The sequence below is a fragment of the Myxine glutinosa genome, chromosome 9 (assembly GCF_964187855.1).
Source record: "Myxine glutinosa chromosome 9, kmMyxGlut1.1, whole genome shotgun sequence".
In the NCBI taxonomy this organism is placed as follows: domain Eukaryota; kingdom Metazoa; phylum Chordata; class Myxini; order Myxiniformes; family Myxinidae; genus Myxine; species Myxine glutinosa.
Window position 1 is genome coordinate 101,075,272 of NC_136269.1, and position 26,708 is coordinate 101,101,979.

Here is a 26,708-nt window from a genome sequence, read left to right on the forward strand (position 1 = left end):
TTAAACGTCTCATTGTATCTTTCGCCAAGAGGAGGCGACCTTTTACTGTTAGTTTACCAACCTTGGTGGCGAAATCGGTCGAGCTCGAGCATCTGTTCTCAGTTTGCGAGGTCGGGAATGCACAACCTTGTAACTGTCGCATGTAATCCGCTTGGTCGTCTATTTATTACGTGCGCACTGGTTGTGGGGATTGGTTTGAGTAGACAGTAGAGGTTGGGACTTGGGAGATTTGTCAGAATCTAGAAGTTACTGCCAGTTTGTATTTGCATACGTAATAAATAGATGAGCCAGTGTGTGTGTGCTGCTTTTATTCATCCTATAGTATTACTATAGGTTTGCTCTTCATCTGTCCATCCCACATGTGGTCTTCCAGACTTTTTCCCTATACCCTTTATAAACACTAGGGCATGCCCGTATTATATCTATATCTAAAATTATATCCCCCCCTCTATTTACATGAAATGGTTTGGTCCATGAAATGTTTTGGTCCATTCGCAACGCCAAAGCGAACGGCGAACGGCTTGCGAGTACAGTGACAATCCCCCCGGGGTTTTTATTAGTTTTAAAACATAGTTTAACGCCAACATAGCGCCAACATAGTTTGCAAACGTGAAATAAATGAATACGCTCTCAAATGTGCCATCCGAGGCAGAGTGTGTCCGCCACGTTCGGCACACGCGATAGCTCGCTGCTCTCTGATTGGTTGAATCGTTTTTTGGACATAGCTCGGTAAGTAATTGTCCGATTAATATGAAACCTTGAAAAGGCACATCCTCGGGTCCCCAGCAATATACCTGGCAAGTTTAAAGTATATCGGACCCGTGGTTGTCGAGAAACAGCGGTCACAGACAAACAAACGTACAAACGTACAAACAAACACAGAGATTACTGGAATTATAGATAGATATTGAACTGAAACGTTATACATGGCTTTATTATTATAAGTTACAGAAACTGTAACTTATTCTGTAGCGATTTCTGAATGCTGGGAACAAAAACATTCATTGGGACCAGTGGAGGACATATATTGCAAAGCAATTCTCCCTCTTGTATCTGCGGTCTGCGGTCGAAGTTGGTGGTAAGTCTTCTTCCTGAACGTCATCAAACTTAACTCAGAAACGTGATCAATGGCAGTCACAAACATATTGTTACGGACACGGCTTCAGATGTTGCTTGACCGAGCGGAATGGCCGCCGTGTTCGCACAGTTTACCCGATTACCCCCAACTCACCCGATTCCACTCGAACGTTGGCCAAATCGCGCTACGCTAAATCAATGATGGAAAGGACACAACGACTGGGATAAATGAAATGACGCAAGGGGGTACAGTTCTCAAGACCTCCGGAGGAGGATATAATTAGTGGTGGAGAAAAGGGGTAGATTACAAGGTAGAGTGAGGTAAAAGACACAGAAGAGATAGGCACTTAGATACAATCTTATCTAGCCCAGACAGACCACAGACAAACGGAACAAGACTGACTTACACAGGGATTGATGGCAGGGAAGGACAGGCAGTCGATAGCACAAGGTGCACCTTGGCTCAGGGACAGGATAAAGCACGGTCCAGTCCAGAGATGCGGGGAGGTGTCACAGCGCTCGGAGGTGGCGTCCTTCTCTCTCCAAGCTCAGCGCGCATCTGACGTCACCTCCCTCTTCTTGCGCATGCTCAGCGGGGAGTCACACGCCCTCGGCTCGTTGGCTCCGCCCCAGATGGGACCGGTCCGCCGCTTCTATTGGGTGCGGGGGTTACCGGGCTCCGCCCTTGACGAGGAGCTGACAGCGAGCCCCTACTTGGTAACCCCGTCGAGCACATGCTCGATGGCGGCTCGTTGGAAAGGCCTGGTGCACTCCCAACACCCCCTACCAACCAAGCCGGAGTGAGGACGCACACTCCCCGCGCCGCCGCCGTTGTTGTTGTTGTTGTTGCTGAACCGTGAGGAAGAGCTGCGGGGAGGTATTGGGAGGTCCTAAACTTCCTAACGGTGCCATACAATCACATTCTGGTGCAACGAAGAGTCAGAATTAATGGAAACGAGTCCTTAACTGACATAGACTAAGAATAACTAGCAAGATGTCCTATAGTTGTCTTACATAAGATGCGGTGGACCTGGATGCGACATTTAATGGGGGAAATAGGGGGAGGTCGTGTCTACAGAGTGTTGTTTACAGAAAATGGGACTAGGGAATGGGGGGATTGGGGATAGTTGGGAAGTATTGAGGAAATAGGGGAATATTTACAAGCGGATATGGATGGATGTAAATCCCATATCTGCAACATTGCACCCTTCTCTACCTCGGGGCGTCCCGACCCGATAAATTTTTACCTACTTTAGTGTGGCACTCAGATGTAGTTCCCTCTACTATTAACTCAACCCTGAGTGCGACAGTTTTACAGATGTTCACAAATGAGTAAATATGTCCCCCTGCGACGTTGCACCCTTCTCCTAACAGAAACACACCCACAGGATAACCGAATCGCGGAAAGCATTCTCAACTAAACATACAGCCGGTAGGGAGCATCATTTACACAAGACTACACTGATATTTACACTACGATCCAGGACCTGTTCTTTGAGGAACACATGCAGATGTTATGCATAGAGAGAGCACGCATGCCAGCATCGATACACCAACCCACGAGTGCCCTGTGGCCCTATGGCCTTTAATAATGTGCAGAGCACCCCGTCCAAGCACCAAAAGCACCACCCCATACACACAGTCAGCACCATCCGGTGCACCAATAAAGTGTTCATAAAAATGCACAATTAAGTGTCCATGGTCACCGGTGGTGTCGCAGCCGGCCGATGTTCTGCCGCTGGTCTTGCCTTCATGGAGTGCACTTGGCCTTCTGGCTTCTTTAGAAATAAAGAAAGGCGCCAACCGCGTCCATTTCTAAATTGTGGCCGTCAGGGGGGCCAACTAAAAGTGGTTCACCTGTATGGCATAGGTGCCACGTTGACCCAGAGGTCCATCCACGGGTGGTGCTTGCCCGCAAAAGAACTGCGGTCCATGGTGGGCGGCCACAAAAATTGCGGTCCATATGGTGTATCGATCCAGGCAGCAACCAGCGGAAGTACAGGCCCACAACTGCAGAGCCAGCACCTCTCTCTCCTCTCTCTCTGCCCCAAAGCCAGATCCTCGGAGGTCGGAGACAAAATAAGACAAGTGAGCAAGGTGGTAAGGGCGCAAAAGTGCACGCAATACAAGGTAATGCACACTGGGGGCACATGGGAACCAGGTGAGACAGGTACGTTCCTACCGTACGCCCCCCCCCCCACCAGGTAACCTACATTGCCCCTCCCTTACCCCTTACTGTATCCACAAAACGCAACACTACCCATAAACAGCTACTTTACACATCAACAAACGTCCCTACTGTCTTCCCCTTTCCTCCCATAAACCAAATTCGTCTTCTCTCCCTCCTAGCCAATCAAATTTGCCATTTCCAACTCTCATCAAAATTTGCCATCTCCAACTCTACATCAAAATTTGCCATCACCAATTCATCATCAGTCCCTCCTAAGGAGGGAGAGATGGAATCACCCCAATGTCTCATCCACGTCGTGATGCGTCTCACAAATCCACACAGCAATTCTCCTTTCCTGCAACACAGAACAAAGGAACACAGGTGTGGAGTCATCATCATCACCTCAGGTAAGTGGCTGCGTATGGTGCGACAGGTTCATCAATCCTAACTATTTCCTAAATGACTTTAACAACTTTACATTACCCGGGGTCTTTCCCTGCCAATCCATTGGCCAACTTACACTATGGGTTCTAAAAACCAATTCCCATTGACCAAACTGTGGTGCTTCTCAAGTTGGGGTCTCACTCCCCCGATTCATCACTCGGTGCCCCCGCACAATTTCGGTGGCTGGGTCGTGTGACGCTCCTAGCTGGTCCGCCCACCTGCACACCTCCACCACTGTTGTTGCCTACCGAGCTCACCTGCTCCTCACCGCTCCTCACCCTAACCTAACTAACTGGGGAAGGCCCTCTCGCACTCTCACCCCCTCAGTGCCCTCTCTGGCACGGGCTGCCCGATCCACACCCGGGATCCTCAGGCACCCACTGACACTAACGGCTCCCAGAGCCCACCTGCGGCCTCACCTGGCCGACATCTAACAGTGGCGGAGTGCCCAACCATTCACACTCATACTAACAGGCCACACGACCAGCCAATTTCACCACACCAATGCACCCATCCACAATACCATTCTGCATCCGCACCACAAATGCCAATATCCAACCACAATTTACCTATACCTTCTAACTATTCTTTAAACTACCCTCCCCGGGTACTCGTGAAAAGGGGTCCACTCTTCCCCCATCCACACCTTCGCACCATGCACAACACACCGTACCACTTACTCCAACTCTCTCCACACCACTCATTCTCTGCTCCATATATTCCACACACCTGTACTTGCACACCTGTGCTCTCATACTTGGTGCCGCCTGCACCCTTCTCTTCCCCAAGCGCATTTGCGCTGATCCACAACACTCACTACTCATCCACTGCTCCACACACCTGTCCAGTTCTCACACAGCATCATCTCATCTAACTACTCCCCTCTGAAACTTGCGCTTCCCAGTCGTCCCTTTAAACTATTGCGCTCCCTCGTCATTATCATCCACTCTAATCTACCTGCGTCCCCACTACAGGTATCAGTCACTATCTTAACCTTAACGTTACCTAATGTCATCTTCGCTAGATCCCTACACACAATATCCTAACCCACCCGGGCTAGTTTTCACTGCCATACACCCCCTAATCTATAGCGCATCTGCCCCCCCCCCAGTTTGTGAGGGATGACAGAGTTGCCATCCCACCACATCGGGCATCTCCCACTACCAATTTTGCACATCAAATTTCAACAAATCAAAAATTTTATATTTACTGCCAATTCCATTCACTTTTCTAAATTTTGGATCAAAACCACTATCACTATTATCATCATCCGTCTACTTATTAGATCCTCTCGGTGCGCCAATTCCCTTCTAAAGCTCGGCTTCGTACAGCCGAGCAATGAATGCGGGTTGTTTTGGGCCAGCGGCTGGATACGTCCCGCATTCGGGGCAGGGACGGGGGCTTACCCGGGCCGAGATCCCACGCACCACCCCGGCGTGGAGCCATCCAATGTCCCGATCTCGACCTGCCGGCACGTCTCAACAAAAAGTGGTCGCCATGACGACCCTTCCTATCGGGCTGCCAGCTCCGCCTAGTGGAGCACGGACGCGGCCGTTCAAAGCGAGGCCCAGCGTGGATCGCGTACGGCGGTCCTTTCGAACCCGCAGTGGCTCGGATCCCCGCTGGTTCTCGCGGCACGCGAAGCCCGGCACGCACCGAGGGCCCGATTCGGCTATAAGTCGCTCTAACCGCTAACCCGGTTACCGTCGATGCCTCACCTGCATGCTTACACGCATACGCTACCCCTTTCTTGCTCATACCTCCAGCTGTTCCCATGCTCCTCGTACCTTTCCTTACACACCTCGGTACACTCATTCCACTCACAGACTTGGTCACACACCTGACCACCGAACACCTTGGCACACATTCGTCGCTCGCACACCTCACCAACACACCTCTTCGCGCCCCCTCCTCGGTCACCTCCTCTGTGACTATCACAGGGGTGCTCTCACTCGCACACCCAACCACGTGCCTCACGACCAATTCCAGCGTGCATTCCCACACACGCTCTACCATTCCAGGTGTGCTTCCTTCCATTCCAGGTGTACATCCTCGCTCACCTGTCACAACCAACTCACGCTCCGTGTCACTCTCACTACTCTCACCTCTACTCTTGACAACGCACTCACCCTTACTCTCGACAGCGCACTCTTTCCTCATGCACCCGTCCGTTACACACCTTTCTCGCGCACACTCTTTCGTTACTTCCTCCGTAACACTCGCCACACCGCGCTTCCATGTGCTCCCTCGCACACGCGCTACGACCGACTCACTCTCGACAGCACACTCACTGGTCGGCGCGCACTTTTTCCTCACACACCCCAGAGTCGGACTTTCTCGCACACCTCCTTTTTCGCACACCAGACCTGTCGCACACTTCACCAACGGCGTCTCACGAACACCCGGGTCCATCTCGACCCCCAAGCTTATTAAATCACCTGGCGCATCATACGCACGACCATATTGGTCACCACTTACACCGGGTCCTCTTTCTCTTCGCTTCTCCTCCATCACCTGCGAATCCCTCATCCGGTTAATGAGCACATCATCACGATCCGAACACAGACTTTGGACCAATTCTTTTACTTCCTCTTTGATCTCTTTCTTATCCCCTCTCCGTCGCTTCTTAATTTCGCTTACCCCTTCTTCCACTTCTTCTAATTTCTGCTTCACCTCTTTTATTTCCCGGTGCGTCTCCTCAAGCTCGTCCTCTAAGGCCACCTTGACCGTTTCTATGTGCGTCCTCACCTGCCGGTCCTTCGTCTCCATTACCTCTGTCACCTCGTCCAACCTCGTTGTCAGTCCCTCACGTACCATCTGACATTGCCTCTGTGTCGCTATCAAGTCATTTTTTAGGTCATTTTGTGTCGCTTTTAACCCTCCTAATACCGCAGTGTTCCTTTGAACCTGCTCCGTTAGTTCTTTTTGTCCCTCCGTCAGCTGTTCCACTCCCAGCGTCAACTCCTCTATACCACCTTGCAATTTTACAGTCCCCTTTCTCACCTCCTTCTCCATGCGCTCCTTACAGTGCCTCACCTCCTCGCGCACTCCTCCGAACTCCTCACTCAGACCTCTTCTGATCTCTTCTCCCATCACTTGCATCTCCTGCCCAGATGCCACCCTCATCTGCTCCATTTCCTCCCTGTGAGCATCCAATTTAGTTTCTACCCCCATTCTGACCCCCTCTATCTGCTGCCCCATTTTTTTAACTTCCCTTTCCGCTTGGTCCCTCATGTCCCTCAATTTGCCTTCCATACTGTTTTCTAACCCCTCTAAGCCATTTTTCACTCCCTCTATCTGATTCTCCTGGGCAGCCATTCTATTTTCCACCCCCATTAACCCATGTTTCACCCCTTCTATCCCATTGTCTAACCCCTCTAATTTCTTGTCTAATCCCTCACCGGTACCCCTCGCTTCGTCCCTCATTACCCCCATTTGGCCCTCCAACGCTCACCCTGAGCATCCATCCGGTTCCCCATTACCCCCATTTGGCCCTCCAATCGCTCACCCTGAGCATCCATCCGGTTCCCCATTACCCCCATTTGGCCCTCCAATCGCTCACCCAATCGCTCCCTATAAGCCCTCATCTCGTCCTTCTGCAGGTTGAGGGACGCCTGCATTTGTACCATAAATTGCTCCATGAGGGCCTGCATTTGGGCCATCCCTCCCACTTGTGCAGCGGGTGCGGCCGCCGTAGCCATGTGCGAGGCGCCATTTTGCGCGCCCGTAACCTCGTGCGCGAGGACGCCATTTTGCGAACCTGCCTCCCTCACTGCTTCGCTCTCCTCTTGTCCCTCAATTTGGTCCTGGATCGACCCTGCCTCACTCTCCTCTACCGGAACCCAGCCGTCTTGATCTGCCATAGCGCGACTTTCAAAATTCGGGTTTTTATTTTAAAACAAAACAAATTTCACACTGCTTGTAATTTTGAGCGCGTTAAGCGCGCTTCAGGTCCAATCTCACTTCCTGACACCAATTGTTACGGACACGGCTTCAGATGTTGCTTGACCGAGCGGAATGGCCGCCGTGTTCGCACAGTTTACCCGATTACCCCCAACTCACCCGATTCCACTCGAACATTGGCCAAATCGCGCTACGCTAAATCAATGATGGAAAGGACACAACGACTGGGATAAATGAAACGACGCAAGGGGGTACAGTTCTCAAGACCTCCGGAGGAGGATATAATTAGTGGTGGAGAAAAGGGGTAGATTACAAGGTAGAGTGAGGTAAAAGACACAGAAGAGATAGGCACTTAGATACAATCTTATCTATCCCAGACAGACCACAGACAAACGGAACAAGACTGACTTACACAGGGATTGATGGCAGGGAAGGACAGGCAGTCGATAGCACAAGGTGCACCTTGGCTCAGGGACAGGATAAAGCACGGTCCAGTCCAGAGATGCGGGGAGGTGTCACAGCGCTCGGAGGTGGCGTCCTTCTCTCTCCAAGCTCAGCGCGCATCTGACGTCACCTCCCTCTTCCTGCGCATGCTCAGCGGGGAGTCACACGCCCTCGGCTCGTTGGCTCCGCCCCAGATGGGACTGGTCCGCCGCTTCTATTGGGTGCGGGGGTTACCGGGCTCCGCCCTTGACGAGGAGCTGACAGCGAGCCCCTACTTGGTAACCCCGTCGAGCACATGCTCGATGGCGGCTCGTTGGAAAGGCCTGGTGCACTCCCAACACCCCCTACCAACCAAGCCGGAGTGAGGACGCACACTCCCCGCGCCGCCGCCGTTGTTGTTGTTGTTGTTGTTGCTGAACCGTGAGGAAGAGCTGCGGGGAGGTATTGGGAGGTCCTAAACTTCCTAACGGTGCCATACAATCACATTCTGGTGCAACGAAGAGTCAGAATTAATGGAAACGAGTCCTTTACTGACATAGACTAAGAATAACTAGCAAGATGTCCTATAGTTGTCTTACATGAGATGCGGTGGACCTGGATGCGACATTTAATGGGGGACATAGGGGGAGGTCGGGTCTACAGAGTGTTGTTTACAGAAAATGGGACTAGGGAATGGGGGGATTGGGGATAGTTGGGAAGTATTGAGGAAATAGGGGAATATTTACAAGCGGATATGGATGGATGTAAATCCCATATCCGCAACAATATATTCAACGAAAAGCATTTAATTCCACTTCATATAAAGGGGCACCAATTTGATTCATACACCTGCATGAAGAAGTAAATGTATTTTATTTGCCAGATGTAGGGCACCCCTTTATATGAACTTTTCTGGAGCATTACTTGGTGCCTCCTAAAAACACAAGGGTAGTTCAGCATGCACAGGAGATTTTTTTGAATGTCCCTTATTTTCTATTGTTTGGCATTTTCTACAAGCCATGGAATTTTCCTTCTTTTCTAGAATTTACCACATGGCACATACCATATAAAGGGACCTTTTCTATGCCCCTGGCATTTTCCAACTTGTGCATAGGAAAATAAAGTGTAACTAAAAAAATCTGTGTTAATAACGGTTATTTGGATGTACTTGCGTGTTGTGTATAAAGGAAAGATCTGGGCGAAATAATAGAGTGGGTGATGGTTTGGTTTTAGAGTGTCATTACCTCCACTACCAAAGGTGGATGTAGGTTGTTTTTACCCCTGTCTGTTTGTTTGTTACTTGCGAAATTCTAAGATTTTTCAAGTATATTGGTTGGTCTTGTGTGTCATTCTGTCTGTCTGTCGGTCTGTCTGTTTGTTACTTGGCAATTTTTTTAAATTTTTGACAAGTATGTTGTGTGTGTGTGTGTGTTCGTTCGTTCTCGTTCGTTCGTGTGTGTGTTTGCTCGCTTGCGCTTATGCTTGCCTGCAGGTCACAATTTTAAAGCCATCTTTTTGAAACTTCACCAAAGGGATCGTGGTCCGACAAAATCCTTCACCAAGTCGACCACTTTTTCAAATTTCTAAAATCTTCAATTTTTTGAAGATTGCCCCCTTGGAAAAACATGTCAAAAGCCTTTCTACCCTCCACCAACGCATTTAATGACACATTATCCCACTACACAAGGGGAAGGAGCTATTCTAATCTTACACTATGGAAATAACTACCACTAAGGGACCTGTATGGTGGTTGCCATTGCCTCAGCAATTTCCTAAAACCGCAACAATAGATTGGATGGGCTGAAAGGCCTTTTCTTGTGCTTCATTTGCTGTGTGAAACTTCATGGTGGAATAATTTTCTGCAAGTTCGGCATTTTTCTTATGCCTTTAATGTGCTTGGTTGGATCTGGAAAGGATTCTTTTATTTAGGGAATTGAGATCCTTTTATTGTTTTTATTGAGCTGCATGACATCCTTTTTACCCTTTTATGGAAATAAATGAACTTGTAAATGTTCCTTCATTTTTTTTTCTTTCTTTCTAGGATCCCAGCAAAGATGATTCTGAGTGGTTGACAAGAAAAGGAGTTTGTTCCTCTTGTCATCCTGAAGGCATTTTATCATCTGGTTTCTTCATAAGAGGTATGATGTTTTAAAATCTGAATCATTAGTTGTGATTAAAAGGTGATGTTATTTATGCAGAACTTCTTCTTCGTGGTGTGTTTGGTAAAGGCCGTTCAATAATCCTTCCATTTAAGTTTGGTTTCCATCATGTGAAAAATTAAGGAAAATAATTTTCATAAATCGGGTAAATACATGTAAATGCTGAGTACAGCATTTGTTTTCAATAAAAATCCTTTACAATCAGTAAGATACAAGATATCATGGTTTTTTGATGCTCTATCGTGTCACATTTGGCATGACGCTAAGTTATTGTTGTATACTGGAGTTTCAAAAAGATCAAACTGATTATTATCAGCTCAAACGCTAATTGTGGATGTGGCTTGGCTTGACTGCAGTATTTTGGGGAGGGATTATCAGGAGGTTGGTGCACTGTGCGATGTGTGCACAGATGAAAATTTCTTCAACCCACCCTTGCGGTGTGGTGGAGAGGAAGGGGGTTTTGGGTAGGGGACGAATCGAAGTGCCCCTGGCATGTGTGCAACATTTCGTTGTGCGCCAGCATGCCTCACCAGACCTCAGTACTAAATGCCCTTCGGGTGGGGAGTTATGTCGCTATAACCTCCATTGTGTGACCCTTAGTACTCCTGTCAAGTTTGGTTGAGATTGGATAAGTAATGATCAAATGTATTGCGGTCAAATATCAATCCGACAGACAGACACAGACACCAAATTACGTATTTTAGTATGATTGTGATGTTCATGTATGCTCGGCTAAATAGGACGGATGTAGACGTGGCAGTATGTGCACTGATATAAAACACCATGGTTTTAAAAAAATAATTTGAGAATTCTTTTTGACAATCTTATCTAGGTTTTGATGATTTTTCACCGAAAAAATAGTTTCCCCAAAGCTATACGGATGCTCGTGTGATGGTCAATTCGGGGAATATTTTTGTCGACAATCATCTTTTAAGGGGATATTTTCACCAAATTTTCAAAACAGTGGAGCGACTTTCAAATTGAATTTCACTTTGACTGGGCTCTCCAGAGATTGTTTGAATTAGTTTTATTCAGTACAAACTGTACCCGGCATTTCTCAGTGCTGTTCTAATCCGGTTGGTATTTTGAAGAAATCAAATTGTTTTTTTATGCCCCCGCCAACAGTCACCAGGGGCATTATGTTTTTGGGTTGTGCATCCGCCCGTCCGGGCTAAATCTCGTTTTTCTCAGCAACCATATGTCAGATTGAGATGAAACTTTCAGGGTAGGAGTGACACGCATGCAGAATGTTTTTATGATAATTGTGACGTCATAGGTCACGTGGTATGGCAGCCATCTTTGATTAAAAGCAAATAATTAAAATTGGATTTCTCGGAAATCACTGAATGGAAAAATTTGAAACTTGGCAGATTGTCAAGTACTCCCAATGGGGAACAAAAGCATGATAATGATATCATAGGTGAAGTGGTATACCAGCCAAAAATGTTTTAATTGAATTCCTAAACCTAAAAATCTGAAATTACATGTACATGATCTATGACCCATTTGTATTGAAATATTAAATTTATGACATCAAAGGTCACATGGTTTGGCAGCCATTTTGGATTGAAGGAAAGTATTAAATAATTATATCTCTGAAACCGCTCACCCTATCGATGCGAAATTTTACAAATATCATCTAACAGCACTGTTGCATATAGTTTGAAAATGATGATGTCATGGGTCACGTGGTTTGGCAGCCATCTTGGATAGAAAAACGAACCTTATCCGATCAACACGAAACTTCACAAACGTGATCCACTACCCATACATATGCAGAGTGATGGCATCTACCCATTGTTGGACTATGCGGAGGCATATTGGCGATACAGTCACATTGTTCTAGTTTTCTATTTTTTTGTGGGGGCTGAAAACGATGCTTTAATATTACCATTCATATAGTTATAAAATATTAGGGGCCCTGTAGAGTAAATATAAAAATCCAACATTAAAAACATATTTTTGCCGAACACACACACAGAGAGAGCTCTTGTATACATTTAGTGCCAGTAATTGAGATCCAAGATTCACAGCAACGCTCGTCTGAAGTAGCTGTGATTGATGTGAGCGGGGCATCCATTGGATGTGCTTGCGTTCTTGGTATGAACTGTACTGTATTCCTTTTGCATCGATTTGCTGTTTTTTTCACAACTTTGCGTAAGTATGCTGGGAAATTGCCTTTGGAGAAGCTACACACAAAATCAAGCAGTTTAGTGAATAGTTTATTTGTAATTAGACCTAATTTTAACTGTTTTCTATAATTATCGACATTTGTTTTTTTTCCATGTCCGATTGTTTTCTGTTTAAAGTCACTGGAAACTACTGAAATCACTGCGGTACATAAAAATATAAAAAGTATTGTGGTCGGCAGGAATTTTTGGGGTAGGTCTGGTTACCTGAAAATCAGCACTTCCCCTCCCCACTAAAATGACACTTCCTGTTCTTGTCGTAAGTTAATTATTGTTGTTTAGCTTTAGAATAGGTCTATCATTAAGTGGTGTAATAAATAAGAGCATTGGATAGGTGTGGATATTGTAGAATTTGTTGCAACATCATAAAAAAATTGACACCAAGATCATTCAAATTGAGATTCTATCAATTTCTGCATAAGAAATACACATTCGTTGATTTAAAAAAAATTGCAGCCACCTTGGGGATTTAGGCCCAAAGAAAATATGCGTGTAAATTTCCATGTTTGTGTCATAATTTGAGATTGGCAAGGTGGTGCAGAGGCTGTGTACCTACATTTTGAGCTGTATCGTCTGGGTCCGATCCCTGGCCCAACTATTCACCGTGGCATTGGTGCTTCACGGGCAGGGCACTGCATCACAGTTTGCTGACACTCGGACAGACCATCTACCACCACTCGGCACTGGTGCCAAATTTAGAGCATACGGTGTCTTTCACCATCACATTGAATAAATTGCAAACCCCCGCCTTGGTAGACTGATGGAAAGGCAACAGCAAACCACCTGGTATAACACTGGCCAAGCCAATGCTTCGGCATCCCTCAAACTTATCACCAGAGTATGAAAACAAAAGCTCATGTTAACATTACGCTGTAATCTGCTGTGCTGAAGGGCTCATTTACATAGGGTTGCATCAGGAGTCATATTGGAAATGTACAGTACTGACATTATGAATGGTTCTTATTTTAGATTTAACCAAAATTAAGTTGTTGGTTGATTTTAGTTGTTTTCACATATTTAACATTGAATAATGTATTCTGTGACTGGTTTAGGTTACCTAATTTCCAGCTATGCATGATTTTGCTCTCTGTATTGCATTCTGTATTTCTATTATTCGAATTAGTTATTTGTATAACTGCCGGTTGTACATGTCTAAATCAGTTGTGAATCTTTCACTTTGACGTGCAGAGCATTGGGCAGAAATTACATTATATTCGCACAAGTGTACTGGTCATCTTGAAGGTCCATTTGAAGTAATTGCCGAAAACAAAATGTACGTTTTCCTAAGTCTTCAGAATATGGACCCAAAATCTTTTCCCTGATCTCTCTGCCTGTGTTCAGGGTTTCCAGCAGTGCTCGACTCAAAGTATATTTGCAAAAGCTAATCTTTTCCACCTACCTTTGCATTAGGTAGGTGGAAAAGAATGTGTGTAGTGTGATGTTTTACCTCATTGATTGTATATTAACGATCATTACACCGAACCCTTCTCTCACATTTGCTTCTTTAAAAGGGACAAATCATCGTAAAACAAACATCTCCGTAAAGTCTTTAAAAAGAAATTGAAGCCTCGATCATGGTTCAATACATGTGACTGGAGGGATTGTTGTATGGATGACTGTGGGATGTCCATAAAGTTGGAGAGATTTAATCATGTTGAAAAAGCACGAGAAGTGGGTGAGCTCAGAAATATCAAATTTGGATTGATATTTGAGTTGTGATGCTTGGCCTTTCTTTCCATAAATGGTTCCAAAATACAAGAAAGATGACATGTTGTTTTAACTTTCCAAAATTACATGACGTGTCTCTTGTACTTCCCAAGTGTGTGACCAAAAAAACGTGAAAATTCGTGAATTTAAACTTCACATCTGTTAGTTGGCTTGTAGAGCAGGTTTTCTCTTTGGGACATCTGAATGATAATGTCGTCCTTGATTGATGGGCATGATTTTTTACGATGATAGTGTGCTATTTTCTTTCAGGGGTCAAAATGGGGTCAGTTAACTATTTGATGGCCCTCAAAAAGAGGTTTTTCTCATTTACATTTCCTTTGCAAAATCCTGGGAAGTGTACAATGCTTGAGAAATGATACTTATTGAAGACATAAGGCAATTCTTCCTCATGTGATGAAACAATTAGGTTCACAAATCATTAATTAGGAATTTAATTATGAAGTCAGCATGCTTAGTCAATATTAACTTTATGATCATGGCTGAAACAATGCAAGCCAAAATGATAAACTGAATTGAGTTCCAGTGAATTGAAATGGTTCATGCATGTTTTTTATTAACCATGGTGTTGGCTTAGCGGTTAGGGTGCCGGCTTGGGATCCTAGGGTCCTGGGTTCGAATCCTGGTCGATCGCTGAATTAACGCCAGGGGGGTTGACTCAGCCTGTCATCCTTCCGAGGTCGGCAAATTGAGTACCAGCTTGCTGGGATGAATGATCCCAGTGTGTACCCCTGTTTAGAATGGGTACACCGTATCCCTGCGCATCGTAAGAGGCGACTAAGGGTTGGCGTCAGGAAGGGCATCCGGCCATAAAAACATTGCCTCAAACAGGGAACCATGATTGTCATGGGGCCCGCAAGGCTAACCCCCGCTCTAGTGGGGAAAATGGCCTTAAAAACGATCATTCATTCATTCATTCATGCATGTTTTTTATTCCATATGAAATTTCACATGTTGGCCAATATTCATGAATAACAAGTTATAACAGGTGTGAACATTTTAAACTCAGTAACTTGTAAACTTTCATCGTAAACTTAAATTTATGATGATCTTAAATTAGATCACTTCTTTTTTCTTTTTATTGTATACAGGATCGAGGCTCGTGAAAGAGCTAACATTTATCACACAAAGACTCAAACAGACACATAAAACATAAAATAAGGGGAGCGGTAGACAAGATGGGGAGAGAAGGGGAAGCACACAAACCACAACATTTGGGAACAGGGACATCGGGAGATCTGTGGGAGGGAGAGGGCTTGGGGGGAGGAGGTGGGGGAAGGGGGGGGGTGGGAGAAGTATAAAACACAAGGACACTGCAAGGACTTCCAGGAAAGAAGTTGGTATTTCAAAGTGGATCTGGGGTGAAATTAGCAGGGGTAGAAAAGATTAAGGTTTTGGATGGGGGATGGTGATAAGATATGGTGGTGAACAGCTGTTTTAAAGACCTGGAGAGAGAGGAGTGGGATTGAAGAGAGTGAGGGAGTTTGTTCCAGAGGCAGAAGAAAAGAGGAATGAAGGAGTGAAGGCGGTTTCAGCCGTTTTCAAGTTGTAGACCTATTACCGATTTGACCTTTGACCCCAAAATCTAATCACTTAATCTTTACAATATTATACATACCTGCACCATTTTTGAATTATATCACTTCAGCTGTTCTCAAGTTTTAGACATATTGCAGATTTGACCTTTGGCCTTTGCCTCAAAATGTAATGAGTTGATCTTTACAATATGATACATACCTGTACCAAGATTGAATTGGATCACTTCAGCCGTTATCAAGTTGTAGACATATTACTTATTTGACCTTTGACCTTTGACCCTAAAATCTAATCACTTAATCTTTACGTCAGTATACACAAGTGTACCAAATTTGGTCAGAATCCATCACTGGTACACAAGTTATCGTGGTAACAGTATTTTTTACCTAACATGACCTCTGACCTTTGCCCTTTGACCTCGTGCCCCCAAAATCGAATTAATTCATCTTCACGTCATTATACATACATGTGCCAAGTTTGACTAAGATCCCTTTAGCTCTTTTCAAGTTATTGCGGTAACGAAAACCTATCACAGACGGACGGACAGCTGGATGGACAACCTGAAAACATAATGTCTCCGGCGACTTCGTTGGGGCTCAAACATGGCACGTAGAGTGTCCACTACCCCAGGATGGTTATGTGCTATGACCTGCCTATGATGTGCTATCAGAGTCACAGAATTGGTTCACTAATCGTAAGCTAGAAGCTGATTATTTTTTGGGATCTAAAGCCCAAAGATCAAGGCTGTATAAAATCATCAATTTTCATTTTTGTACACCGCACCTTTCCTATGCCATCTCCAGGCGCTGCATAACGTCATTGCCGGGCACCGAAGGGGGCTCGGCAGTGACGCACGCTAAAAGGGAGTACTCAGTTTTCACTCTGGTTTCTTGTTTTCTTGTTTTCTTGTTGTACACCGCACCTTTCCTATGCCATCTCCAGGCGCTGCATAACGTCATTGCCGGGCACCGAAGGGGGCTCGGCAGTGACGCACGCTGAAAGGGAGTACTCGGTTTTCACTCTGGTTTCTTGTTTTCTTGTTGTACACCACACCTTTCCTATGCCATCTCCAGGCGCTGCATAACGTCATTGCCGGGCACCGAAGGGGGCTCGGCAGTGACGCACGCTGAAAGGGAGTACTCAGTTTTCACTCTGGTTTGTTTGTTATGACGTCACTGATTCACGTCACTGATTATGACGTTTTTAAGCATGAAGCTTTAAAACCGAGCTCCTCCCTAATTTTTGATCCAATCAGGGGAAACTTCACAGATCTGTTCAGCACTAAAATGTCCTTTTGGAATTTGCGATAGGGCACGTGGTTTGGCAGATATCGTTAATTAAACGAAAATATTTTTTAAAAATGGATATCTCTTGTTTATTCTCGAGTTCTCCTCAAGCCGCACTGCACGTCCTCAGCCTCGTCTCGCGAACGTCAACAGCGCGACAGACACAGCGCACGCTTTCGGGAGGGGCGGAGCCATGCCGAGCAACATATGTATATATACACATCGATCATTGAGCGTGAACCGAAAAATATAATAAATTACTGATGGTTTCAGAGTTATGACGTTTTTAAGCATGAACCTTTAAAACCGAGCCCCTCCCTAATTTTTGATCCAATTGAGGGGAAACTTCACAAATCTGTTCAGCATATCAGTCTACTAAAATGTCCTTTTGGAATTTGCGATAGGGCACGTGGTTTGGCAGATGTCGTTAATTAAACGCAAATATTTAAAAAATGGATATCTCTTGAATCGCTAGTACCTCAGACCGTGAGTTGGTAATAATTTATATAATTCACAGTGCAATACGTGCAGGCCGCTCCACGGAGTGACCTTGCGGGCTTATCAACGAGGCGAGGCGTGACGCACGTGTCTCAGCATACCTCAGATCAAGTTTGAAAACCAGCATCAACCATGCATAAATTTGCATATTTGATCATTTTTGACAAAGTTATGGCACTTTGAACTTTGGTAGGGGACATGTATTGCAGCGCAATACTCAGAATGCTTGTTGTTACTGACATATAGGAAGTCACATATGACATTTTATTTGGCACCATGACCTTTGACCTTGAGTGACCTTGAAAGGTCAAACTCGAGGTCAAAAATTGTTTTTTTTACTAATAACTCTGTCAAACATTAACCAATTCCCTTCTAACCAACACCAAAATGTTCATTATTCAATTCCCGAAAAATAACATGTGGCATAAAATGGTCAAAAATGCTTAGTTTTAATTATTTTTGGGGTCAAAGGTCAGGGGGCCAAGTTTTCATTGAAAATATATTTCAAACCACTATAACTCTGAAAGGACAAGAGATATGCATACACTTACTCAGTTACCTTCCATTGCTTAGTGTATATACATGTATAGATTTCCCGCCATTTTGATCCAAAATGGCCGATTAAAAAAAGTACATTCCGGCAAGTCCTCGGTCTCTGACCGATTTCTAGTTTGTTTGTTTGTTTGTTGTACACCGCTCCATTCCTATGCCATCTCCAGGCATTGCAAATCGTCATTGCCGGGCACCGAAGGGGGCTCGGCAGTGACGCACGCTGAAAGGGAGGACTCAGTTTTCACTCTGGTTGTTGTACACCGCTCCTTTCCTATGCCATCTCCAGTCATTGCAAAACGTCATTGCCGGGCACCGAAGGGGGCTCGGCAGTGACGCACGCTGAAAGGGAGTACTCAGTTTTCACTCTGGTTGTTTGTTTCTTTTCTTGCTTGCTTTCTTGTTTGTTTGTTTGTCTGGACGATATCTCAGCCATCCTTTGAGCTAGGAAGCTGAAATTTCGGCACAGTAGTGAGCAAGTCCTTTGTCAAAAACGCTATTTTTTGTTTTTTGATTAATCGATTAATTGAGGAGTTATCTAATTATTAGCGATTAATTAATTACTTATTTAATTAATTAAATTCCCTTTCTCTTCTGACCATCAACTCAGGCACCTTTTGACTTAGGAAGCTGATATTTGGACATGCCAATGACCAGTTGATTTGGCTGCAAAGGCCATTTTTGATTTATTAATTAATTAATTAATTAATCGATTAATTATTTACTTATTCAATTAATGACTAAAAAATTTTTTTTTAAGTTACACATTCTGATGAAATGGTGGTGGTTTATGTGTTCTATGACCGAATTGATTAATAATTTAATTTTTTAATGATTATTATTTATTTATTTTCATTATTAATCATTTATTGTACACCGCACCTTTCCTATGCCATCTCCAGGCATTGCGAAACGTCATTGCCGGGCACCGAAGGGGGCTCGGCAGTGACGCACGCTGAAAGGGCGTACTCAGTTTTCACTCTCGTTGTTTTCTTCCTTTCTTGCTTTCTTGTTTGTTTGTCCGGGCGATATCTCAGCCATCCTTTGAGCTAGGAAGCTAATATTTGGACATGACAGTGACCAAGTGATGTGGCTATCAAGGATATTTTTGATTTATTGTACACCGCACCTTTCCTATGCCATCTCCAAGCATTGCAAAACGTCATTGCCGGGCACCGAAGGGGGCTCGGTTGTGACACACGCTGAAAGGGAGTACTCAGTTTTCACTCTGGTTGTTTGTTTGTTGTACACCGCACCTTTCCTATGCCATCTCCAGGCATTGCAAATCGTCACTGCCGGGCACCGAAGGGGGCTCGACAGTGACGCACGCTGAAAGGGAGTACTCAGTTTTCACTCTGGTTGTTTGTTGTACACCGCACCTTTCCTATGCCATCTCCAGGCATTGCAAATCGTCATTGCTGGGCACCGAAGGGAGCTCGGCAGTGACGCACGCTGAAAGGGAGTACTCACTCACTGAAAGGGAGAAAGGGAGTTTTCACTCTGGTTGTTTGTTGTACACCGCACCTTTCCTATGCCGTCTCCAGGCATTGCAAATCGTCATTGCCGGGCACCGACCGAAGGGGGCTCGGCAGTGACGCACGCTGAAAGAGAGTACTCAGTTTTCACTCTGGTTGTTTGTTTTCTTGCTTTCTTTCTTTCTTGTTTGTTTGTTTGTTTGTTTGTCCGGGCGATATCTCAGCCATCCTTTGAGCTAGGAAGCTGAAATTTCGGCACAAAAGTGAGCACGTCCTTTGTCAAAAACGGTATTTTTTGTTTTTTGATTAATCAATTAATTGATGAGTTATTTAATTATTAGCGATTAATTAAGTACTTATTTAATTAATAAAATTTCATTTCTCTTCTGACCATTAACTCAGGCACCTTTTGAGTTAGGAAGCTGATATTTGGACATGCCAATGACCAGGTGATTTGGCTGCAAAGGCTATTTTTGATTTATTAATTAATCAATTAATCGATTAATTATTTAATTATTTGTTAATGACCTTTTTTTTTTTTTTTTTCAGTTACAGATTCTGATGAAATGGTGGTGGTTTATGTGTTCTCTGACCGAATTGATTAATAATTTAATTTTTTTATGATTATTATTTATTTATTTTCATTATTAATCATTTATTTGTCTTCTTTCTCATTTGGCCAATATCTCAGGCACCTTTTGAGCTCAGAAGCTAATATTTGGACATGAGTGACCAAGTGATGTGGTTATCAAGGATATTTTTGATTTATTGATTAATCAATGAATCAATGTATCGATTAATTATTTAATTATTCGATTAATTACTAATAAAAATTTTAAAAATTTCAGTTACAGATTCTGATGAAATGGTGGTGGTTTATGTGTTCTGTGACCGAATTGATTAATAATTTAATTATTTTATGATTATTATTATTTTATTTTCATTATTAATTATTTATTTATTTTCTTTCTTATTTGGACAATATCTCAGGTACCTCTTGAGCTGGGAAGCTAATATTTGGACATGACAGTGACCAAGTGATGTGGCTATCGAGGATATTTTTGATTTATTGATTAATCATTTAATCAATTAATTATTTATTGATTAATCAATTAATTATTAAATTTTTTATTAATTATTTATTTAATTAAATATCTAAAAGATACATCTTCGGATGAAGCACGAGTGGTTTAGTTATGCTATTAGCCAATTGATTATGAAAATATTTTGTGATAATCTTTTATTGATTTTAATTATACAATTAATCAATCAATTAGTGTACACCTCTCCTTCCCAATGCAGCCTCAATGAGCTGCACTGCGGTATTGCCGGGCGCCGGAGGCGGGGTAAGAGGTATCTGTCGGAGGTGGAGTATCTGTAAGATATTTAATTATTTGCAAGGGGGGCGGTGTACTTTGAATGTATCTTTACTTGTTTTCTTGCTTTCTTGTTTGTTTGTTGTACACCGCTCCTTTCCTATGCCATCTCCAGGCATTGCAAATCGTCATTGCCGGGCACCAAAGGGGGCTCGGCAGTGACGCACGCTGAAAGAGAGTACTCAGTTTTCACTCTGGTTTCTTTCTTGTTGTACACCGCTCCTTTCCTATGCCATCTCCAGGCATTGCAAATCGTCATTGCCGGGCACCAAAGGGGGCTCGGCAGTGACGCACGCTGAAAGAGAGTACTCAGTTTTCACTCTGGTTTCTTGTTTTCTTGTTTGTTTGTCCGGACGATATCTCAGCCATCCTTTAAACTAGGAAGCTGAAATTTCGGCACAATAGTGAGCAAGTCCTTTGTCAAAAACGGTATTTTTTTTTTTGATTAATCGATAAATTGAGGAGTTATTTAATTATTAGCGATTAATTAAGTACTTATTTAATTAATCAAATTTCCTTTCTCTTCTGACCATTAACTCAGGCACCTTTTGAGTTAGGAAGCTGATATTTGGACATGCCAATGACCAGGTGATTTGGCTCCAAAGGGTATTTTTGATTTATTAATTAATCAATTAATCGATTAATTATTTAATTATTCGATTAATGACTAAAAATGTTTGTTTTTTAAAGTTACAGATTCTGATGAAATGGTGGTGGTTTATGTGTTCTCTAACCAAATTGATTAATAATTTAATTTTTTTATGATTATTATTTATTTATTTTCATTATTAATCATTTATTTATTTTCTTTCTCATTTGGCCAATATCTCAGGCACCTTTTGAGCTCGGAAGCTAATATTTGGACATGACAGTGACCAAGTGATGTGGCTATCAAGGATATTTTTGATTTATTGATTAATCATTTAATCGATTGATTATTTATTGATTAATTGATTAATTATTGATTAATCAATTAATTATTTAATTTTTTATTATTGACTTATTTAATTAAATTTCTAAAAGATACATCTTCGGATGAAGCACTTGTGGTTTAGTTATGCTATTAGCCAATTGATGAAGAAAATATTTTGTGATAATCTTTTATTGATTTTAATTATACAATTAATCAATTAGCGTACACCTCTCCCTCCCAATGCAGCCTCGATGAGGTGCACTGCAGTATTGCCGGGCGCCAGAGGTGCCCCGGCAATGCCGCGCTGTAGGATATTTAATTATTTGGCATGGGGGCGGTGTACTTTGAATGTATCTGTACTTGTTGATTTATTAATTAATCAATTAATCGATGAATGATTTAATTATTCGATTAATGACTAAATTTTTTTTTTTTTTTTAAAGTTACAGATTCTGATGAAATTGGTGGTTTATGTGTTCTCTAACCGAATTGATTAATAATTTAATTTTTTTATGATTATTATTTATTTATTTTCATTATTTATCATTTTTTTTTTTTCTTTCTCATTTGGCCAATATCTCAGGCACCTTTTGAGCTCGGAAGCTAATATTTGGACAGGAGTGACCAAGTGATGTGGCTATCAAGGATATTTTTGATTTATTGATTAATCAATTATTCAATTAATCGATTAATTGTTTAATTATTCGATTAATTACTTAAAAAAAATAAAAAAAATTCAGTTACAGATTCTGATGAAATGGTGGTGGTTTATGTGTTCTGTGACCGAATTGATTAATAATTTAATTTTTTCATGATTATTATTTATTTATATCCATTACTAATCATTTATTTATTTTCTTTCTCATTTGGCCAATATCTCAGGCACCTTTTGAGCTGGGAAGCTAATATTTGGACATGACAGTGACCAAGTGATGTGGCTATCAAGGATATTTTTGATTTATTGATTAATCATTTGATCGATTAATTATTATTTGATTAATCAATTAATTATTTAATTTTTTATGAATGAGTTATTTAATTACATTTCTAAAAGATACATCTTCGGATGAAGCACTAGTGGTTTAGTTATGCTATTAGCCGATTGATTAAGAAAATATTCTGTGATAATCTTTTATTGATTTTAATTATACAATTAATCAATCAATTAGTGTACATCTCTCCCTCCCAATGCAGCCTCTACGAGCTGCACTGCGGTATTGCCGGGCGCCAGAGGCGCCCCGGCAATGCCGCGCTGTAGGATATTGAACTATTTGGCATGGGGGCGGTACTTTGGGTACTTTGAATGTATCTGTACTTGTTTTTTTTTTTTTTTTTCTGTTTTCGTATTTTGATCACATGAAAGAAGAAGACGTCTGAATACAAGCAGACACAGACGGGCTTTGCATTTTCAGATGCTAGTTACCCTCGCCAGAGAAGAGGGTATTGCATTTGAGTCCGTTTGCTTGTCTGTTTGTCCGCACAGAATAAATAAGATTTTCTCTGCAACCGTTGGTCCGATTGACAGGAAATTTTCACCATCTAAAAGATGCACCATAAAAGATGCACCAAGATGCACCAAATAATGCACCATTTCTTCCAGGGCAACTCCACCTGCATAATTTTCTAATGATAATTATGACGTCACAGGTCACTTGGTTCGGCCGACATCTTAGAAAAAACGAAAAGCTTTGCACCTCTATATCACTGAAAGCACTGAAAAGAAAAAATTGAGACATAGCTCATTGTAAAGTACTCTCCATGTGGAATAAAATATGTTGATGATGATGATGTCATAGGTGCCTCCATTATGACGTCATAATTCGACCAGAACAAAACTTCATCCTATCAAGATGACATTTCTTGAGCGCCATGTCGGCATAAATTTCTGGAGAAAAAAAATTGATGACGTCATCAGTCACGTGGTTCGGCCGCCATATTTGTTTTAACACAAAAGCCTTAAACACCACTGAAAATACATCCTGGCGAGGGTTTGCAATCTCTGATTGCTCTTTCTTGTTGTTCTTGTACTGTTGTATTTTTTTTCTGAGAACTTTTTGAGCATCACACATTTTGAACGTTTCAAGCCAATTTTGCCACTTTCCCCCAGGTATTCAAGCTGACCGCCTTCTCATTCCAAATTCTAATCCGTGACGCAACTTGCACTCCCAATTTCAAGTTGTTTGTTTGACGTCATCTTGTTGTTAATCAGCTTGCGAATCACTTAACCCTTGTATATCAGCACCCTCCATGAACCTCAATATCTGTTTATTAACAAACCTTAGGGATTTACTTTCATATTGGTTACCAAAGGGGCGACCCATTATGGTGCAAATCATGAGGATGTTTCTGGGTAGAAACAACTGATAAAATTGTAATCCAGCGAATAATGCGAACCATTCTTTTTGGCGGGACGATGTCAGAGCCTCAGGGAGTCGTAACATGTTGCGAGTTGCATCGACTGCATATAATAATAACTGTTAGATGTTAATTCAGAACATAATTTACACACACCATTTTGCATCGTCGTGCAAATGGGCTAGGTTTTTGTTTATTTTGGAGGGAATTGAGATTGTGGTGGTGGGAGTGGTTGGGGAGAGGATAGTCGTAGGAAAATGTTGGTTCTTAGACGACCATTTTTACATTGAAGTGAATGGGGAAAATGCCTCGGAACTTATGGACCACCCCCCAAAAACCAAAAAAAACATCTGGAAATCTCTCCCACCCCATCTAAGCCATTAAAAAAGATAGTTCTCACTATTTTGGCGTTTATCTCAAAACCAACATTTTCCTACTGCTTGCGCCCCCTCCCCCTTTCCTTCCCCACCCCAACCATCACCCCCTTATACCTAAATCTGATTGGGGCTCTGACTGGGCCACTCAAGGACATTTATCTTTTTGTTCCTTAGCTACTCCATTGTAGCTTTGGCTGTGTGATTCGGGTCGTTGTCATGCTGAAAGGTGAACTTCCATCACAGTGTCAGCTTTCTTGCAGATAGTCAGGTTCACTATGTTTTTTCATTCAAAGATTTTGGAGATTAGCAAAACTATACATTTTTCGAATATTCAGAGCATGGGGAATCCAAAAATTAATGTTGGCATTTGCGTAGACACCTGCATGGCCGCCATTTTGGATTTTCAAAATGGCCGCCATAAAATACACAATTTGCGCTATCTCGGCCTCTTAGTCAACCTAGAATCTCATTTAAATATGCTAATCCTATGTTTTCTGGGTCAAAAAAACCATTGGTGGGATCATTAGACTTCTAATCCTAACACTTGCTTCACTTTTAGGACTTTCCAGATGACACTTAGGACAGTGATGAAGATCTGTAAAAGCATATTCCTGAACGGTATAGACCTAGTAGATCCTGTGTATAGGACTTATAGTTCAATCTGATACTAACAAGGCTGCTTTCTTGCTCTATAAATCCATACCTATAACTTCAAAGGACTTGCAATATCATGTATTATGTAATACAGTTATATCACAAATATAAAGACAATTGTTTTCAATTACCTCTGTTGCTTTTCTATGATCCTGAGCACTATTTTGAGGCCTTTATTGGATTCCTTGGCCCAGAAAACATAGGATTAGCATATTAAATTAAGTTTCTATGTTGACTAGAAGCCGAGATAGTGCAAAATATGTATTTTATGGCGGCCATGCAGGTGTCTGTGCAAATGCCAACATTGATTTTCAGATTCTCCATGCTCTGATGATTCCAAAAATGTACAGATTTGCTCATCTCCCAAAATTTTGAACGAAATTATATTTGTTAACATAGTGAACCTGACTAAGAGGGCAGCAGGATTTCCTCCAAGATTTTTCAGTATTTTGCTCCATCTTTTTCCCTTCTATCATGACAAGTGCCCCGGTCCCTGCTGATGTGAAACATCCCCATAACATGACGCTGCCACCACCATGCTTCACATTAGGGATGATGTTCTTTGGGTGATGTGCTATGTTAGGTTTGTGCCAAACACAACGTTTTGCATATACTGTCGTGGCCAAAAATATTGTCACCCTTGCACTTTTTTCAAATAATGCACCATTTCTTCCAGAAAATTGTTGAAATAAAAATTTTTTTTGGTCTCCACATACACTACATGATCAAAAGTATGCGGCCAGCCCTTATAATGAGTGGATTCGACCATTTCAGCCACATCCATTGTTGACAGGTGTATATATAATGAAGAGCTCATTGACTTTCAACGTGGCACTGTCATAGGATGCCACCTTTCCAACGTCAGTTTGTCAAATTTCTGCCCTGCTGGAGCTGCTTCGGTCAACTGTAAGTGCTGTTATTGTGAAGTGGAAATGTCTCGGAGCAACAACAGCTCAGCCACGAAGTGGTAGGCCACACAAGCTCACAGAACGGGACCACCGAGTGCTGAAGCGCGTAGCGCGTAAAAACCGTCTGTCCTGGGTTGCAACACTCACGACCGAGTTACAAACTGCCTCTGGAAGCAACGCCATCACAAGAACTGTTTGTCTGGAACTTCATGAAATGGGTTTCCATGGCTGAGCAGCTGCACACAAGCCAAACATCACCATGCGCAATGGCAAGCATCAGCTGGAGTGGTGTAAAGCTCACCACCATTGGACCCTGGAGCAGTGGAAATGCGTTCTCTGTAGTGATGAATCATGCTTAGCCATCTGGCAGACGGACAGATGAATCTGGTTTTGGCAGATGGCAGGAGAACGCTACCTGCCCGAATGCATAGTGCCAACTGTAAACTTTGGTGGAGGAGGAATAATGATCTGGGGCTGTTTTTCATGGTTCGGGCTCAGCCCCTTAGTTCCAGTGGAGGGAAATCTTAATGCTACAGCATATAATGACATTCTAGACGATTGTGTGCTTCCAACTTTATGGCACCAGTTTGGGGAAGGCCCTTTCCTGTTGCAGCATGACAATGCCCCCGTGCACAAAGCGAGGTCCATACAGAAATGGTTTGTCGAGATCGGTGTGGAAGAACCTGACTGG

General features: G+C 42.9%; 1 protein-coding gene across 1 annotated transcript in view; it reads left to right on the forward strand.

The window, feature by feature from the left end:
* The first annotated feature begins 1,001 nt into the window (after positions 1-1,001).
* LOC137435180 (uncharacterized) overlaps positions 1,002-26,708 on the forward strand; it is a 111,191-nt gene continuing 85,484 nt past the window's right edge. Inside the window, exons 1-2 of the mRNA XM_078784580.1 lie at positions 1,002-1,078; positions 10,059-10,155. The gene's annotated coding sequence lies outside the window, so the exon portion shown is untranslated. The remainder of the gene's footprint in view (positions 1,079-10,058; positions 10,156-26,708) is intronic.